Here is a 20,512-nt window from a genome sequence, read left to right as displayed (position 1 = left end):
ACAGAGAGTTTAATTCGTATGACATTTTTATAAATGGGAGCCAGGCTTTTGTTTGAAAACATAGTGAGATGCCTGTAATAATAACAACGGCAATGACCACAGAAATAATAGGAACATTTGGAAAGTGAAAAGATATGAAACTACAGGCTCCACCAGGTTAATTTAACCTGGTATTTATTTATAAGTTTTAAGGACTGCTAAAACACAGTAATGATCAACTCTCTTGGAATGTGCTGCATACTCTCTGTGGGTTCCCCCCCGCCTTGGGGGTGAAAAGGAGGAGAAGACAGAATGAGGCTGAAACTTTCCACCACTGTTTCTTCTTCTGATTCAACATAGCTTTTACAAAAGCCCAGGTTCCAATAAAAATACCCATGCCAGTATATTCTTCAAGGAAAAAGAATTTCCTGCTCTATCTTCATGATCACACTTGCATGTGGGGAAAATCCAGCAGAACACATATAAGCCAAAACATTAGTAGAAAGAAATTTCCCTTCCTTTCCTTCCCTAGCTCTTGTTTTTCTGAAATATCCTTCATTCAGTGGGAGGGACAGATATGGAATAGGGCCATGAATATATGCCTTTCACTCAAACTTTTTGTATTTTTGGTTTTAAGCAGAACCTGGATATTTAGGGCTGTGTAAATATAATGAGCTTTCCTGGTGGGATGGGAGTGGGATGGAGTGGGGGTACTTGGAGTTTAGGACTGAAAAAGAATAAATGTCAAAAACTCATGAAAAATCTTGGACATCGAACCACTCTCACAAAATAATGTAGCACTGAGTTACACATAAATGAGTCCGAATTTAGAAATCAAGAGGGAAAATGTTCTGAATACATTGTGTTTTGGGTTCTATTAAACCCAAAATATTTTTAAAATATTTTGGAAAAAGTATTTTGGGGATATATTTGTTAACTCTAATACCTGGCCATTGTGTTCTTGCTGAGGGTTATCAGACAGAGGGAAAGGTGAACTGTTTTTCAGATAGTGAGAAGACTTCAATGAAAAAACAAAACAGAAACACTATCATGACAGAAACAGACACATAGATCGATAGAACAGAATAGAGTCCCCAGAAACAAACTCATGGTTTTTTGGTCAATTAACCTATGACAAAGGAGGCAAAAATCTCTTCAACAAGTGGTGTTGAAAAAACTGGATAGCTATATGCATAAGAATGAACCTCACCAGTTTCTTATACCATACACAAAAACAAAATCAAAACGAATTAAAGACCTAAATGTGAGACATGAAACCATAAAATTCCTAGAAGAAAACATAGGTAGTAATCTCTTTGACATCAGCTGTAGAAACATTTTTCTAAATATATCTCCTCTGTCAAGGGAAACAAAAGCAAAGTTGAACTAATGGAACTACACCAAAATAAAAACCTTTTGCACAACAAAGACACTATCAACAAAACAAAAAGACAACTCCCTGAACAGGAGAAGATTATTTGCAATTGACATATCCAATAAGGGATTACCATCCAAAATATCTAAAGAACTTATACAACTCAACACCAAAAAAACAAATAATCTGACTTAAAAATGGGCAGAAGACATGAACAGACATTTTTCCAAAGAAGAAATACAGATGGCCAACAGACACATGAAAAGATGCTCAAAATCATTTACTATCAGGGACATGCAAATTAAAACCTCAATGAGATATCACCTTATCCCTGTCAGAATGGCTAAAATCAAAAACACAAGAAACAAGGATGGCAAGGATGTGGAAAGAAAGGAACCCTTGTGCACTACTGGTGAGAATGTAGACTGGTGCAGCCACTGTGGAAAACAGTATGGAAGTTCCTCAAAAAATTAAAAATAGAATTACCATATGATCCAGTAATTCCACTACTATGTATTTACCCAAAGAGAATTAAAACACTACTTCAAAAGGATATGTGCTCCCCCTATGTTTATTGCAGCATTATTTACAATAGCCGGGATATGGAAGCAACCCAAATGTCCACTGATAGATGAATGGATAAAGAAGATGTTGTATACAAATAGCATAGCTTTGCTTCAGCTTTTAAAAAAACTCACAAAAGTTGCTTTTGTAAGAACATTTTGACTTCTGAAAATTCCATGTAATTTGTTATGTTGAATCTCCCATATTTTAAATTTGTTTTGCTATCTTCTTATGATTTAGGTCGTTCCTTTATCCTTTATGATTAAACTCAAATTGAATATCCTTACTAACATGAAATAAAGAATATATTATATATATCATATATACAATATGAAATATTATTCATATATATAATATGAAATCTTGCCATTTGCAAAAATATGGATGGATCTAGAGGGTATAATGCTAAGTGAGATAAGTCAAAGAAAGACAACTACCATATGATTTCACTCATACATGGAATTTAAGAAACAAAACAAATGAATAAGCAAAGAAGACAAACAAAAAAAGACTTTAATATAGAGAACAAACTAGTTGCCAGAGGGGAGGAAAGTGAGGAGGATAGGTGAAATAGGTAAAGAAAGGGGTTTAAGAGTACGCTTATCATGATGAGCACTGAATAATATATAGAATTGTTGAATCATGATATTGTACACCTGAAACTAATATAACACTGTATGTTAATTATACTGGAATTTTAATTAATTAATTAAAAAAAACACTAGCATGGGCTAGAAATAATGCTAATAATCCAAAGAACTAAATTAGTTGCTTGAATCATGTAAAACAAATAAATATGAATATTATCCCTTTACATCCATAAAATGAGCCTTTTGCTCACTCATATTTTCATTACCAGCATTCAGCACCTACATGAAAAGAATGAATAAAATATTGAATGCATTAGGGAGCAAGTGAATGGATCAATGAAGACCACAAAAGGTATGATTCAAAATAATTTTGTAAAAGTATGCCTCTGCTTTACAATTATGCATTATAATGTCCAGCTAGTAACATCTCTGGGTATGTGCAAGAATTCTTACGTAAAAGAAACAAAACCTATAAATTATCACCAGAAATTAGCTTTAGACCACATGCATTGAAAAGGGCCTCAGACCAAACATCAGGTCTACATCCTCAGGCTGGGTTCCTGAAACACTTTCTTTTACTCAAGGACAAATTAAATTATCAGCACTTTGTTTTTATCTGTTCAACAGAGTTATGAGAAATCAACTTCCATGCAATATATAAATTCTTGCATTTTTTATTATCATCATTACTATCACATGAAGTTTAAACCCTAAAGTACTGATTACCTGTTGCTACTACTCTTCAACATTTAACCTTTGCACTAGCCAGTCAGCCTTCCTAATAGTCTGTAAAATCTTCACATTCCTGAATAAAGAATAAAGACCCAGAATGATCAACAATATGTACTTTCAGTAAATGTCCTTCTTCCACAAGTTCAGAAATATTTTTGTCTTTCAGAGCTCTCTCCAAGTCCTCTGAACACCCACAGTACTATAAGACTGGGGCCCATAATTCAATGCTGTATTATACTGCCCATTGATCACTATTACTTGTATCAGCCTTTTCTCTTCCATTAATTATAGGTTTCTTCAGGGCAGAGTCTTTGTTTCTTGAAGTTCTCTTGTACCTTTCAGAGCACACAACCAAAGCAGGTACTTGACAAATACTTGATGATTAAGAAACATGCAGTTAAACTAAGAATTACCAAAAGATAGGAGAGGGCTATCAATGGATGATCCCTCATCCATTTCACAGATTTCACAGAACTTTGGAAAATTAAAAGCAGGTGGAAGAGTGGTAACTGATGCAGCACCTCAGAGGAGACATTAGCTTGGATAAATGCTTGGAGAAAGGGCTCAGAAGAAAGGAAGCAACATATCCTGTAGAACCATAGACAGAAAGGCAATGGTAGGTAATGAGATGATGGGCTGGAAACTTGGGATTAGTTCAAAGTCTGCATACACTCATCCCAACCCCATGTCCACACTAACACACCCCACTGAGATTGGATAGGAGAAAGAGGAGTCAGGAATTTAATTCTTAGACAAGAGTATGAAGGCTTTTCTCTGGAGATAATGAAGAATCCCAGTAAACAGATGTCTGGTATTTTGACATTTTGTGAGTCTCCTGGCTCTCTGTCTGATCACTAACAGGGCTGCCAACTGAAAGTAGAATTAAAGAGAGGTCACAGCCAGATTTTTAATGGACAATTGAAAATTATCATGCTTCATAAAAACAAGGCCACTATGTTAAGGACAAACAAGATAAACAGGACAAAAAAAAGTCCCAGAAGAAAAAGAGAAAACTGAGATCAGAGAATAATAAAAATAATAAAAATGATTTGCTCCAATATGTTTACAAAACAGACTGATTTTCATTAGCCATGCCACCATAAAAAGCAATTAAAGAAAACACAGAGTTCTTGGAAATTAAATATTTGAAAATCAGCAGAAAGTTTAGAAAATAAAATTAAAAACATTTCTCAGAAAAATAGAAAAAACGACAAAAAACTAAAATAATTTTTTTTAAATAGGAGACGTAAAAGACAAATCTAGGAGATCTAACATCTGCATGATAAGAGTTTCAGAAAAGGAAAAGAAACAAATTTACATAACAGAACAAAAATAAAAACTTGCTGGAACTAAAGAACCATAAAGGCTCACACTGAGAGTATTCTAAAATACTGACAGAAAAGCACATCTTTATGACATTTTAGAATTCTAGAGGTAAAAAAGATCCTAAAATCTTCCAGAGTGTAGAAGGAACTGCAAAGAAATGAAAACCTGAATATCCTCAGACTTCTCATATATAACACTAGATGCTAGCTGGCAATGGAATATCTCTTAAAAATTCCAGGGAAGAATTGCAGCTTGCTCTTTCAATTTGGAGATTTATGGCTATTTATTTATTTATTTATTTATTTATTTTTCCCACAACATCCTGGCCCAAGTTCTATTTGTCTCTTTCTTGGAACACCTATTAGTCAAATGTTAGATAGCACTAATTTGTCTCTTACTTTTTTCTTATATTTAAGAGCTCTTTGCCTGTTTCTGTATCCTAAAAAGCCATCAATCTTAAGTGTGGGTTGATTAAAGAATTTCAGACATGCATGACTGCATATATTTACTGTTTTGTACACTTTCTAGAAAATATTTAAGGGTGCATTAAACCTTACACCAAAGAGTACATCAAGAAGGAAAACGTTTGTGACCTAGGACACAGTGCATCCTATTCAGGGTCATACACAAAGGAAATCTCAACACTGTGGCTGTAGTGTTTTCTAGCAAAATGGCTCTGATGAAGTTCTGTTAGGAAATATAACCATTTTGATAAAAGAATCCTCTAATAAAATGTAAAACAATTAACAGCTTTAGGGGACAAAATTTTACCAGAAAAGAAATCCAATCCAAGGTCAATACTTAACACTATAAGAATCATTTATTTCTTCTTTCTAATGCAAATATTGTTAATTGATGTACCTAAAATTAAGATACATGATTACTTTGCAAGGATCAGTGTAAAGTTGGAAGGAAGTTTAAGAAATTAACTCTTCGGGGCGCCTGGGTGGCTCAGTGGGTTGAGCATCCGACTTCAGCTCAGGTCATGATCTCATGGTTCATGAGTTTGAGCCCCGCATCGGGCTCTGGGCTGATGGCTCAGAGCCTGGAGCCTGCTTCAGATTCTGTGTCTCCGTCTCTCTGTGCCCTGTCCCTGCTCATGCTCTGTCTCTCTCTCCCTCAAGAATAAATAAAACATTTAAAAAAAAAAAAAAGAAATTAACTCTTCAATATCCTAACAGGAAGCAGAGAGTGCAATATGTATAGATGTATTATATAGTAACATGGAGGGCACTGCAAGAAAATAGGTTAAAATAGTTGTCTCTATAGCAACTGTAGTGAGGGTGGGAAAGAGTGAAAAACAGTAGCGTTTCCCCTTTGTCTTGAGTCTTTTGGGTTCTATTTTGCTTTTTAACGTGTGTGTTTTATAAATTTATATATTTTATACAATTTGTACGTGTTATAAGTATTTAAAATATGTTTAATTAAACAGATCCAAAGCATGAGATGATAGAGACCTGTTAAAGTTATAATCACCTTCAACTTGATGATCAAGTTCAAAGTAAACGAAGGCCACAATATCCAATACTGAGAGTCCATTCCTTAGTGTTACCTGTCACATTTACAGCTCTTCTTGCAACATGCTATGGTCTGAATATTTGTGTCCCTTCGAAATTCATGTGTTGAAATTGTAAATGCCAAAGATGATGGCATGAGGATGTGGGGCCTTTAGAGAGTGCTATGGGGATGGAGTCCTCATGAATGGGATTTGTACTGTATCAAGGAGGCTTTGGAGAGCTCTCCAGCTCCTTTTACCCTGAAGAACACAGTGAAAATGTGCCAGCTTGAACCAGGAAGAGGGCCCTCAAAAGGGCCAAAGTGTCACCATGTCAGCACCTTGCTCTTGGACTTTTTAGACTCTAGAACCATGAGAGATAAATTTCTGTTGTTTATCAGCCATGCAGTCTGTTATTTTGTTATCGCAGCCCGAATGGGCTAAGAGCAATTTGCTATTGAAGAAGGTAAAGGTACAAAGGTACAGAGACATCATAATGTTTACTTTGAGGAAGTATTGTGGTTTTTTTTAAGTTTATTTATTTTTAGAGAGAGATAGAGTGAGAGCGGGAGGGGCAGAGAGAGGGAGAGAGAAAGGAAACCCTACACAGGCTCCACACTGCCAGTGCAGAGCCTGATATATGGCACCCGAACTTACAAACCACGAGATCATGACCTGAGCCAAAACCCAGAGTCAGACGCTTAACCAACTGAGCCATCCAGGTGCCCCTTGGAAGTATTAGTTTATAATTTCAATCTTCTGCCTATAATGGCATTCAGTGCAGCACGGATAAAAGCAAACTAATAACTAAAAAATTAGAATTTCAGAGTCACATTGCCTAGGCAGTGTTTTTGAGTGCTACTAGTGAAGTGTCTCTTGTATGAATCTAGAAATTTCTTGAATATGAGAGGATTCAGGTTTGATCTCCTGGAAAATAGTGACTATGGCTCATTAACCTTTTCATTCTTGAACATGATGACTATAAGCTCAATAAATATTTACTGAATTGAGTTGAATATGAATAAATATGAATCTGAATAAACATGAATAAAAAGAGAAAATCTCTATTTTACCTTAATACCTATTTCCCCTTCATTTAACCTTATTTCTTTGAGTCCTAAACATTCTTAAGTTGTCAAACATATATCTACTGTATATTTTAGTGCCTATCCTTGTGAAGCAAGCAGAAACATATTACTGGGTTTGTTTATAGTTTTGGAAATTTATTTTTCTCTATGGCAACAAATGACAAATTTTTACCTTAAAAAATCTCTATGTGTATTTTTTATTTACTACATATGTCCACAATGCAAAATTTAATGGGGAAAATATAAAAACTGTGCTTATAAAACATTGCCTAACATATAGGCATATAGGCAATGTTTCTTTGATGTAGAACCCACTAAAGAGTGATTTAAATATCACTAAAATACTTTCTTGTTTATTTTTCATGTGGTTCAAATTCATTAATAAAAAAAACTAGAATACAAGTAATAAGTATTTTAAAAGTTTCACATAACCTTGGTATCTATTTTCAATATCTATTCTAGTTAATATTCTTAATGTTTTTGCTGCAAGATATTTCTTTCTGTGTAATAACTATGTAAAACATATATTTGAAAAAGATCTGTAAATAAAATATGCTTTTCACAAAATTGCTTCATATCCTTCTGTAGCCTTCTTTTTTCAACAGTTTTTTTTAGTGTTTATTTATTTTTGGCCCGGGGATGGGGGGGGGGGGTGGAGAGAGAGAGAGAGAGAGAGAATGAATGGGGGAGGGGCAGAGAGAAGGGAACAGAGGACTCAAAGTGGACTCTGTGCTGACAGCAGAGAGCCCAATGCAGGGCTTGAATCCACAAACCACAAGATAAGACCTGAGCCAAAGTTGGATGCTCAACTGACTAAGCCACCCAGACACCCCTGTAGCCTTCTTTTTTCAAAAGCAAAAGTGTCATGCAAATAATTTGTAACTAAAATAAACATATTAGAAAAAGTCTCATTGTGCATACACATTTGAGTACATATGTTTTTATATCCTAAGGATACACTGCCTAGAACTGAAATGGTTGAGTCAAACTATCTGCACATTTTGAAGACTTTCTGTTAGGAAAATTTATCCTAGTTTACACCCCACCAGTAATTACAAAAACGCCCTTTCATTCACATATTTTACTATGCTGGATATCATTATTCTTTTTAATCACTGCCACTCCGTTGGATAAAAATATGTAACTTGCATTTGTTTATTACTGAGTTTGAACTTCATTTTTAGTGTTTATAGGATGTCTTTTGTGAATTGTCTGTTCATGCTCATTGTTATATTATTATTAGGGTGTGAAAATCTTTTAAGAAAGGTCCAACTTTATGATGAATAACATTTCAGTTTCTTATAATTCTGCATTTTAAACTAGGATTTGGCAAGTTATTATGAACATTCATATGCAGAAGACTCATTAATGTCTTGCATTCACAAGGCTTGCCAATGACAAACTGTTTCTTAGTCTTGTAGTAATAGTACAAAACTATGCTGAAATATTATTTGTTTGCCATAGAAACAGAGGTAGGAAGACAGATCTGTTGTAGATTATGATGATGACTTAATTGCTGTTTCTTTCTGCTAATGCTCTTTTGAAGGGCTTATAATTTTAAAATAGATCATCTCAGTTGCCTTAAAAATTCTTTTCCCCCATTTTTATACAAACACTTAACTATACTTTTCCCAAACAAATCAATAACTTTTTCACTTATTTTAAACTATTCTCAAATAACAAGGATTAAGCTTTGCTAGCAAATATTGAAATATATAGTGGTTTGTAATGGTCACTCTCCCTAGCGGTAACTTTTTCTTCTCATCTCCTCGTACCCTTCCCTCCCTCTCTCCTTCCCTTCCCTCTTGTCACTGTATTTATTCATTAGTTTTTTACCCAAATGCTTTTGGTTCACTGTGATCACAAGAAAACTTCATTAACTTAAAAATACAAGATAGCACTGTAGTGGGTTGCATGGTGAGCCCCCAAAAGATGTGTCCATGTCAAATTAAATCCCTGGAAACTGTAAATATTACCTCATTTTTTAAATAGTTAAAGATCTTGAGATGAAAATATCATCCTGGATTATCTGGGCCCTAAATGCAATGAGAAGTGGACTTATAAGATACATAGAAAGGATATGCTCACACAGACAATGTGACCATCAAGGCAGAGATTGGAGTAATGCAGCCAAGGAACACCAAGGAATGCAAAGAGTCACCAGAGACTGGAAAATGCAAAAACATGGTATCTCTTCTAGGGCCTCTGGAGAGATTGTAGCCCTGAGTTCAGACTTCTGGCCTCCAGAACTGTAAGAGAATAAATTTCTGTTGTTTTAAGTGACCCAATTTGTGTCAACTTGTTATGGCAATCACAGAAAACTAATACAAGCACTAACACTGAAAAATCTCACCAATTAAAATGGAATCTTCCTAAATTCTGGAAAAATAAATAAATAATCCTACAATTTGGCACATTCTCTCTGGACAATGTAATGTAAAAAGTATGGACTCTGTAGGCCAGCTACCAAAATTCAAACTGGATGACTTAGAACAATGTTAGAAATCCCTCTGTGAGTGGGTTTTTACTTCTCAAAGAGGGAATGGTAATGTGTTAATATATTTAGATTGTTTAAATATTCCTAATAATGTGATTAAGTAAAGAAGTGATTAAGTAAATCTTATCTGTAATAAGCATTTTTTACACTTGAGAACAATTCTATATAACCTACATAGGCTTGTTAGGTCTGCTATAACAAAGTACCACAAGGGGCACCTGGGTGTCTCGGTCAGGTAAGCACCAACTTTGACTCAGGTCATGATCTTGCAGTTTGTGGGTTCGAGTCTTGCATCAGGCTTTGTGCTGACAGTTCAGAACCTGGAGCCTGCTTTGGGTTCTGTGTCTCCCTCTCTCCCTGCCCCTTCCCCACCTGTGTTCTCTCAAAACTAAATAAACATTTAAAAAAAATTTATTTTTAAGTACCACAAATTGTATGGCTTAAACAACAGAAATTTATTGGCTTACAATTTTGGAGCCCAAAAGCCTGAAATCAAGTCTTATGTCAGCAGTGTTGGTTCCATCTGGGAGCTGTGAGGAAAAGATTTTGTTCCAGACCTCTCTCCTTGGCTCATAGGTGACCATCTTCTCCCTGTGTCTCTTCATATGGTCTCTTTTTCTATGTGTATCTATCTGTCTCCAAATTTCCCCTTTTAGTAAGAACACAAATCAAACTGGATTAGAACCCACCCTAAAGACATCATTTTAACTTGATTACCTCTGTAAAGGTTTAGGTACCACACACTTCAGAGATATGTTGGCAACTGGAACATGTATGGAGTTAAGTGTCCCCAGTAGTATATCAACTTGATGCCATGTTATTAAAAAAATAGTTGAAGGGACTTCCAGTTTCCAATATCACACAAATAAGGAACTTGGAAGTCACTACTGCATCCTAACAACAAGTCAAAAGTTGAACAGACAAAAATCATTAAATCTTCTTGGTTCCATAAGAGAGGGGGAAGACATAGAACAGACTGCTGCCCATAAGGCTGGAGGGACAGGCAGGCAAATGCAGGGAACAGTGGCTTACCTGAATAGACTCACAAGCAGAAACCACCATGGAAAACAGTGAAGGGATAGGAAAATCTGAACTATAACTGATTAATTGCTAGAGGCTCAGTGCAGACAAGTCTGAGAGTTAAAGACTCCAGGGAGAACCAGTCATATTGTGAGATTTGCCTTCAGGAGTTTTGCCAGGTTCCCACAGCAAATATTTCAGAAAAATCATCTCAGCCTTTTAGCAAGTGGGGGATGGGAGTAGAGGGAGGGGATACAATGACTTTGAAATGTGACAGACCATTCTGTTTTCATAATTAAGGCCTGACCTCAGGAGAAAGTAGTTAACCAGAGCCTTACCTGCCAAGGTAATATCAGAGGCAAACTGACCTGAAGAAAAGAAATACCCAAGTCCAACCTGCCCTACTCATCCTGTCTCACTTCAGAAGAGAAGGAAAAACTTAAAAACACATATGAATTTATAGCCCAGAGGCATAGACACACTAAAAGACTGAGACCTAATTGTAGAATATAGAACACTTCCCCTCCCCCCACATCTCACCACTACATTACTAACATTCTATTTAGCAGCAGTTTTGTTTACCCAGTACATCATGTCCCATTGTCAAGAAAAAATTAAAAGTCATCAAAACGCAAAATTTGAAGAGACAGAGTAAGCATCAGAACCAGACATGGCAAGGATTTTGGAATATCAGACTAAAAATATAAAACAATTATAATTAATATGCAAAGCATTCTAATGGATAAAGTAGGCAGCATGTATGAACAGATGGGCAATGTAAACAGAGGGGTGAAAATCTTAAGAAAGAACCATAAAGAAGTGCTAGAGATAAAAAAGCAGTATAACAGAAAAGAAGAAATGCTTTTAAAGACTGGACACAGCTGAGAAAAACAAAAAAAATCTTTGAGTTAGAGAATATATAAATAGAATCCTTGAAAACTAAAAAGGAAAAACAACTGAACAATAATTTTAGAATATCTAAAGATTATGGGAAAACTACAAAGGGTGTAACATATATATAAAGGGAATACCAGAAGGAGAAGAAAAAGAAACAGGAACAGAAGAAATATTTGAAAAAATAATGACAGAGAACTTCCCCCAATTAATGTCAGACACCAAACAACAGATCCAGGAAGTTCAGAGAACACTAAGCAGGATAAATGTACAAAATCAAAAATAAAAAAACTATACTTAGGTATATCATTTTCAAATTACAGAAAACCAAAAATGAAAAAACATAAAAGAAGCCAAAGGGGGGGAAAAACCACATTTTACCTATAGAAGAAGAAAGATTTATATCCAAATTCTCAAAAGTCATGCAAGCTCGAAGAGTGGAGTGCAACATTTAAAGTGTTGAGAGAAAGAAAATCACCAACCTAGAATTCTGTATCCTTCAAAATTATCCTTTAAAAGTGGAGGAAAAATAAAGACAAGCAAAAGTTAAAAAAAAATTGTTGCCATGCAATAAATATTAGAAGAATTTCTTTAGATGGAAGGAAAATAATATAGGTCAAAACTCAAATCTATATAAAGAAAGGAAGATCATCAAAGAAGGAGTAAAATAAGGTATGGTAAAATAAATAAGGTAAAGGTAAAAAATAAGGTAAAATAAAATAAGGTGAAGGTAAAGTAAAAACTTTTATTTTCTCATTTTTAATTAACCTAACAGATTACAGTTATTCATAATAATAATAGCAACAATATATTTATGAATCGTATGTAAATATCTGTATATTCTTGCATATGCTTATATATAAGTAAAATAAATTACAGCAATGATACAAGGGACAGGAGGAAGAAATTAGGATTATATTGTTACTATAAGGTACTTACATTGCCTGAAAGTGGTATAGTGTTGGTTGAAAGTAAACTTGAATTAGTTATAAATGTATATTGCACACTCTAGGGCAACCACTAACAAAACCCTGAAAAATGAAGTGTAATTGATATACTAAGAAAGGATAAAAAATGGAATCATATAAAGTGCCCAATTAAAGCCACAAAAGATATAAAAAGAGTGGAAGATAAAAATAGGAACAAAGAACAAGGGCAACAAGTTGAAAACAGTAATGAATATGATAAATATCAATCCAACTATATCAAAAATCATTGTGAATATCAATGGTCCAAATGCACCCTCATCTAAAAGACAGAGATTGTCAGGATGGATCAAAAAACATGACCCAATTATTGGTTGTCTATAAGAAGCCCACTTTATTGTTTTTAAGTTTATTTATTTATTGAGAGAAAGACAGAGAGAGAGGGAGAGAGAGGCAGAGAGAAAGGGGGAGAGAGGCAGAGAGAGAGGGGGAGAGAGAATCCCAAGCAGGCTCCAAGCTGTCAGCACAGAGCCCAACTCAGGGCTCCATCTCACCAATCATATCACCAAACATGATTCAACTGAAATCAAGAGTCAGTACTTAACCAATTGAGCCACCCAGCTGCACACACAAAAAAGCCCACTTTAGATATAAAAACACATACAGATTAAAACTAAATGGATGGATGAAATGTACCATGCTAACACTATTCAAAAGAAAACAGGAGTAGCTGTGTTTATTTCAGACAGAGCAGAGGTCCAAAGGAAGGAAAGTTATCACAGATAAATAAGGGCATTGTATAAAGATAAAAGGGTCAATTCTCCAAGAAGAAAAAACAATTATTTTTTTATGTTTTATTTATTTTTGAGAGACAGAGACTGAGCATGAGTGGGGGAGGGGCAGAGAGAGAGGGAGACACAGAATCCAAAGCAGGTTCCAGGCTCTGAGCTGTCAGCACAGAGCCCAACAGGGGGCTCGAACCCACAAACCTCGAGATTATGACCTGAGCAAAAGTCAGATGCTCAACCAACTGAGCCACACAGGCACACTGTGGATAAAACAATTCTTAACATATAGGTGCCTCAGTTACTGGGTTCGAGCCCCTTGTCAGGCTCTGTCCTGACAGCTTGCTCAGAGCCTGGAGCCTGCTTCCGATTCTGTGTCTCCTACTCTCTCTGTCCCTCCCCTGCTTGTGCTCTCACTCTGTCTCTCAAATAAATGTAAAAAAAAAAAATTTTTTTTTTCAACGTTTATTTATTTTTGGGACAGAGAGAGACAGAGCATGAACGGGGGAGGGGCAGAGAGAGAGGGAGACACAGAATCGGAAACAGGCTCCAGGTTCTGAGCCATCGGCCCAGAGCCCGACGCGGGGCTCGAACTCACGGACCGCGAGATCGTGACCTGGCTGAAGTCGGACGCTTAACCGACTGCGCCACCCAGGCGCCCCCCAAAAAAATTTTTTTTTAATGTACGTGCCTAACTACAGAGCATCAAACTACTTGAGGCAAAAATTGACAGAGCTGCAGAGAGAGAGAGAGAAATCTCTTTCATAGCTGGAGATTTCAATACTGCTCTTTCAGAAATGATAGGTCTGGCCAGAAGAAAATCACTAAAGGCCTGGTTGAACTTAACAACACCATCAATCAATAGCATATAATTGACATCTACAGACTACTTCATCCTGAATACAACAGAATATACATTTTTCTCAAGCTCAGAACATTTACCAAGATAGACCACTTGAGCCATAAAACACACCTTAAAAATATTTAGAGGATAGAAAACATATAGCGTGTGCTCTCAAACCACATAGAATTAAACAAAAATTAATAACAGATAACTGAACAATACAAAAATGGAGATTAAACAACACACTTCTAAATAACACATAAGTCAAAAAAGAAAGCTAACAGAAATGCTAAAGTATTTTGAACTAAATGAAAATGAAAACAAAGCTTATCAAAATATGTGGGATGAAGTAAAAGCAGCACTTGAAGGGAAATTTATAGCATTGAATGAGTTTCCTAGAAAAGAAGGATCTAAAATCAATAAACTAAGTTTCCACCATAGGAAAACTAGAAATAGTAAAAATTAGAGCAAATATGAACAAAATTTAAAACAGGAAGTCAATAGAGAAATATCAATGAAACTAAAATCTCGTTCTTTGAAAAGATCAACAAAATTAATAAGCATTTGGCTGGGTTAACTAAGGAAAAAAGAAAGAGGATGCAAATTACTAATATCAAAGAAGATATACAGTGACAAATAAACATGAAAAGATGCTACACTCATATGTCCTCTAGGAAATGCAAATGAGAAAATGGCCAAAATCTGGAACATTGACAACATCAAATGCTGGCAAAAATGCAGAACGACAGGAAATCTCATTCATTGCTGGTAAGAATGCAAAATTGTATTCTGTCACTTTGGATGACAGTTTGGTGGTTTATTATTAAAACTAAACATACTCATACCATACAATCCAGCAATGGAGCTCTTTGGTATTTACCCAGAGGAATTAAAAACTTACATCTACACAAAGATCTGCACATGAATGTTTATAGCAGCTTTATTCACAAGTGCCAAAATTGGAAGAAAACCTTAGTAAGTGAATGGATAAAAACTACGGCATAAGCAGACAATGGGTTATTATTCAATACTATAAAGAAATGAGCTACAAAGCCATGGAGAAACTTTAAATTCATATCACTAAGTGAAAGAAGTGAATCTGAGAAGGCTACACACTATATGATTCTAACTACAATGACATTCTGGAAAGACAAAACTATGGATAAAAATTTTTAAATTAGTGATTACCAGGGATAGGGGATGAGAAAGAGAGATGAATAGACAGAGCACAGGGGATTTTTAAGGCAGTAAAAATATTCTGTATGATAGTCTAATGATGGATATATGCCATTATACATTTGTTCAGCCCAATTGAATGTATAACACCAAGAATGAATCTTAGGTAAACTATGGACTTTGGGTGATTACGATGTGTCCATGTAGGTTCATCCTCGTAAAACTGTGCCACTCTGGTCGGGGATGTTGCTAATGGAAGAGGTTATACATGTGTGGGAGCAGGGGTGTATGGGCAATCTCTGTACCTCCCTTTGAATTTTATCACAAACCAAAAACTGCTCTAAAAAATAAAGTGTTTTTTTTTTTTAAAAGAAACAAAAATTTCAGACAAAAAAAAATAGTTAAAGGACCTAGGGAGTTTTACTCTGGAGAAGAAAAGATAGTATCAACCTACCTCTGTAAATTTAAGAATTTTTTGTAAATTAAGCCACTGGCATTTCTTTGTGTACCCTGAGGAGAAAATTACAAATAAATAGGATTCTATTTAATTTAAATAAGTACTTTATTTACTTTATATTTATTTATTTATCTTTGAGAGAAAGCCTGCATGCAAGGGGGGAGGGGCAAAGAGAGTGGAAGAGAGAGAATCCCAGGCAGACTCAGTACGTTCAGTGCAGTGCCCAACATGGGTCTCGATTCCATGAACCATGAGATCATGACCTAAGCCGAAATCAAGAGGTAGACACAACCGGGGCGCCTGGGTGGCGCAGTCGGTTAAGCGTCCGACTTCAGCCAGGTCACGATCTCACGGTCCGTGAGTTCCAGCCCCGCGTCAGGCTCTGGGCTGATGGCCCAGAGTCTGGAGCCTGTTTCCGATTCTGTGTCTCCCTCTCTCTCTGCCCCTCCCCCGTTCATGCTCTGTCTCTCTCTGTCCCAAAAATAAATAAACGTTGAAAAAAAAAATTAAAAAAAAAAAAAAAGAGGTAGACACAACCAACTGAGCCACCCTAGCCCCCTCAAGAAGCACTTTTTAGGTGTCAAATCCATCAGCTACCTGAGAGTAGTATCTATTTTTGTCTTGTTATGTTTGTCTGTACAATGCCCACAAAATGCCCAGTACATGGAAAGTACTCAGCAAATATTTATTGGTTTCTTTTGTTTTGTTTTCATTTACAAATTTATTGATACATATACAATATATATTAAAATAAAGAAAATAAAACATATATAAAGAATAAATCAATAAGTGAAAACAAAAGAAATCAAATGTATATTAATATATATTAATATACCAATATGTCTATATATATTCTAGCTATATTATATATATACTCATATATATATATATTCCATATATATATATAGATACTAGTTCTAGTGTTAAGACTTAACTTTTTAACATAAGAATATTATACAACCTTTCTTTGTTCAACTTCTTCATATGTAAACTAAAATGAAATAAGCTTATGATAGATTTTTCTTTAAAATCTACAATTATGTGAAGCAAATAAATATTTAAAATATATGTGAGATGTCACATGAAAAATTGAAAAGATGCAAAAAAGCCACATTTAATGAGTGCTTATACAGTATGTCAAACTTCAAGCTAGGTCCTTGAACATAAGTGCAAAATTTATAAGATTTCAAAATTTATACGTTCAGGAAAAATTACTCTGAATGAGCTAACAAAGAAACCTTAAAAAGCTCAAAATTTGAGCTAAACCTAAAAGTTTTCTTTTTTTTTTTTAAATATTTTTTTTTCAACTTTTTTTTTTTTTTTTTGGGGGGGGGGGGACAGAGAGAGACAGAGCATGAACATGGGAGGGGCAGAGAGAGAGGGAGACACAGAATCGGAAACAGGCTCCAGGCTCTGAGCCATCAGCCCAGAGCCTGACGCGGGGCTCGAACTCCCGGACTGCGAGATCGTGACCTGGCTGAAGTCGGACGCTTAACCGACTGCGCCACCCAGGCGCCCCTAAAAGTTTTCTTTTTAAAAATTTATATATATATATAATTTTGAGACAGGGAGAGACAGCATGAACGGGGGAGGGTCAGAGAGAGAGGGAGACACAGAATCTGAAACAGGCTCCAGGCTCTGAGCTGTCAGCACAGAGCCTGACGCGGGGTTCGAACTCATGGACCGCGAGATCATGACCTGAGCTGAAGTCGGATGTTTAACCGACTGAGCCACCCAGGCGCCCCTAAACCTAAAAGTTTTCAATAGGTAGAGAAAAAGAAAGAACACTCCATACAAGAAGCTTAATTTTTTTTGTTTTTTAAGAAATAAGACTACAATAAAGTTACCTTGTGAAGAAATTGCAAAACGTACCAGGCCATTACATGATAACCAATTAGAATCATGTTATACGCATCAAGGAAAAAATTGATATTAGAAACAAATATCCCAAACCAGCAATGGGACAAATCAATACCATGTGCCTCCTGATATGTTCCATTAAGAAAAACACATCCCTGGGGCGCCTGGGTGGCGCAGTCGGTTAAGCGTCCGACTTCAGCCAGGTCACGATCTCGCGGTCCGTGGGTTCGAGCCCCGCGTCGGGCTCTGGGCTGATGGCTCAGAGCCTGGAGCCTGTTTCCGATTCTGTGTCTCCCTCTCTCTCTGCCCCTTGCCTGTTCATGCTCTGTCTCTCTCTGTCCCCAAAATAAATACACGTTGAAAAAAAAAAAAAATTAAAAAAAAAAAAAAAAAAAAAAAAAAAAAAAAAGAAAAACACATCCCTTTGCACTTCGTGCACACAACCTGAATCTAATCATGAGAAAATACTGAAAAACCCAAAATGAGGAGATATTCTACAACATAACTGACCTGCATACTTCAAAAATGTCAATGTCATGAAACACAAAGACTAAGGGACCATTCCAAATGAGAACACATTAAAGAGACATGACAAACTAATGAAACACATGATCTTGGGTTACATTTCTCTAAAAGGACATTCTTGGGCCAATTTGAAAAAATCTGAATAAGGACTGCACATTAGATTATTGTCTAATTTTGATAATGACACTTGCATTATACAAATAAATGTCCATGTTTTTAGGATATACTCACTGAAGTATTTATGGATAAGGGGCATGATGTCTCCATCTTACCCTCAACTGGTTTAGAAAAAAAAATTATATTCAGAAACACAGAGAAATATAAAACAAGTGTGGTAAACTGTTAATATGTGAGGACACTTAGTGAAGTATATGTAGGAATTTTTTCTGCTATTCTTGTAACTTTTCTGAAGATCTGAAATTATACCGAAATGAAAAAATTGTTAAGAAAAAAATAAGGATAAAAATAAAGTAATATTTCTTCCTGTAGAAGGAAGAAAAATTGCTGAAGCTATGTTAACATACTAGAGGAGTGGCATAATTCCTATCAGGAAAGATAGTTATTTGCTTAAGGAAATCATTTACGGGCCTCTCAGGGGGGAAATGTGTAGATTCCCATGAGAAAATTTGGAAGAAATGGTATAACAGAAAGAGAGCTGAATTATTCTGCATAATGAAGCAAGAGAAAATCTTAGTTTCCTCAAACAATCTGGGCTTGGGGCTCAACAGCAAAAAGAAGAGAAGAAACGTGAATAAGCAGTAGGGAAGAAAAAAACCAAAAACTTTTATACTGGGGCCTGTCTTGAGGAATGTCTTGAGAAGGAAGTAGTAAATGAAATTTTGGGACACTGATATCTAATAATGATAATAATGATAATAATGATCTTTAAGTTATTTTTTATACCATGGTAGACTATAACCTTCCTCATTACCCCCAAGTATTTAATAAAAATCTGCTATATATAACAGTCTCATTTGAAACACTTTGAAATAGGAATGGAGGTATAGCATATGCTGAGCAAAGTCATCTGAGAAGACAACAATTGTGGGAAAAGAAATATAGAGAAGAGACTGATAAACCAGTTAATTTGTAAAATTACAAGAAAAGCTAACCAGAATACTATAAAACCTTCTAAATTCTTTGGCTGGTGGGAAGGGAAGAAGTCCAAGTTTTTCACAATATCCCCGTGAGAACAGGAGAGTCAACCATTTGTTTGAAATATTACAGGGCAAAGTGACCTAAGGAGAAGGCTAGAAATCTTGAGAATATAAGACTGTACACATTTGGGTCACATAGGCATACATAGATATTAAATAATATGATCAATAAAATGTGGTTTTTCCCTACTGAAATTACTTGCTAATATGATACCATAATTGTATTTCTAAGAATCCATCCGTGGCAGCCAATTTTTAAGATGGTCCCCAGTAATTTTCATCTCCTGATGTTCATGTGCTCTGACACTTAATGGAGTAACCTGTGTAACTAATGGTATGTTGAAAAAATTAGGGAGCATGGTATCTGAGGTTACTTCATAAAAGACATGTGGCCTCTGCCTTACTTTCTCTTAGGTCATTTGCCGTGAGCAAGACAGCATCCATGTTGTGAGGACACTCAAGCAGTCCATGGAAAGGCCCACAAAGTGAGGAAGTAAGGCTCCTATCAACAGACAAGAGCAACTTGCCAGCAATGAGAGTCAGCCATGCTGGAAGGAGCTCCTCCCAGCTGTACTCGTTTTCATATGACTGCAGCTCTAGCTAACATCTTGACTGAACATCTTGACTGCAATCTCATTACAGTCCTTGAGCCAGAACCATACTGTTAAGCTGCTCCCAAATTTGTCACCATAAACACTGTGAGATAATAAATGTTTATAATGTTTAATACACTAAATGTTGGAGTAATTTGTTATGCAGCAAAAGATAACTAATACACTCTAGTAAATTAATAATCAGAGAGGTTATCTAAGATTCATGTGCAAATACGTTCAACATAGCTTAATTTGTGATAGCAAAAATGGAGCAACCTAAGTGTCCAAATACAAAGGACTTTCTAATGAATTATTGTACAGCAATATCATAATTAAAGTGAAATTTTACTGGGTCTTTTCTCTCTCCTGGCAATGTGCTAGCAGGATATATTCCACAGCCATTAAAAATCATAGTTTTGAGGGGCGCCTGGGTGGCTCAGTCAGTTGAGCATCAGACTTCAGCTCAGGTCATGATCTTACAGTTCATAGTTCAAGCCCCACATTGAGCTTTGTGCTGACAGCACAGAGCCCGCTCCAGATTCTCTGTCTCCCTCTTTCTCTGCTCCTCCCCTGTCACACTCTTTCCCCCCAAAATAAACATTAAACAATTGTTTTGAAAAATAAAAAAT

This window comes from Prionailurus viverrinus, chromosome B1 (assembly GCF_022837055.1).
Source record: "Prionailurus viverrinus isolate Anna chromosome B1, UM_Priviv_1.0, whole genome shotgun sequence".
Classification (NCBI taxonomy): domain Eukaryota; kingdom Metazoa; phylum Chordata; class Mammalia; order Carnivora; family Felidae; genus Prionailurus; species Prionailurus viverrinus.
Note: the sequence above shows the minus strand (reverse complement) of the source record.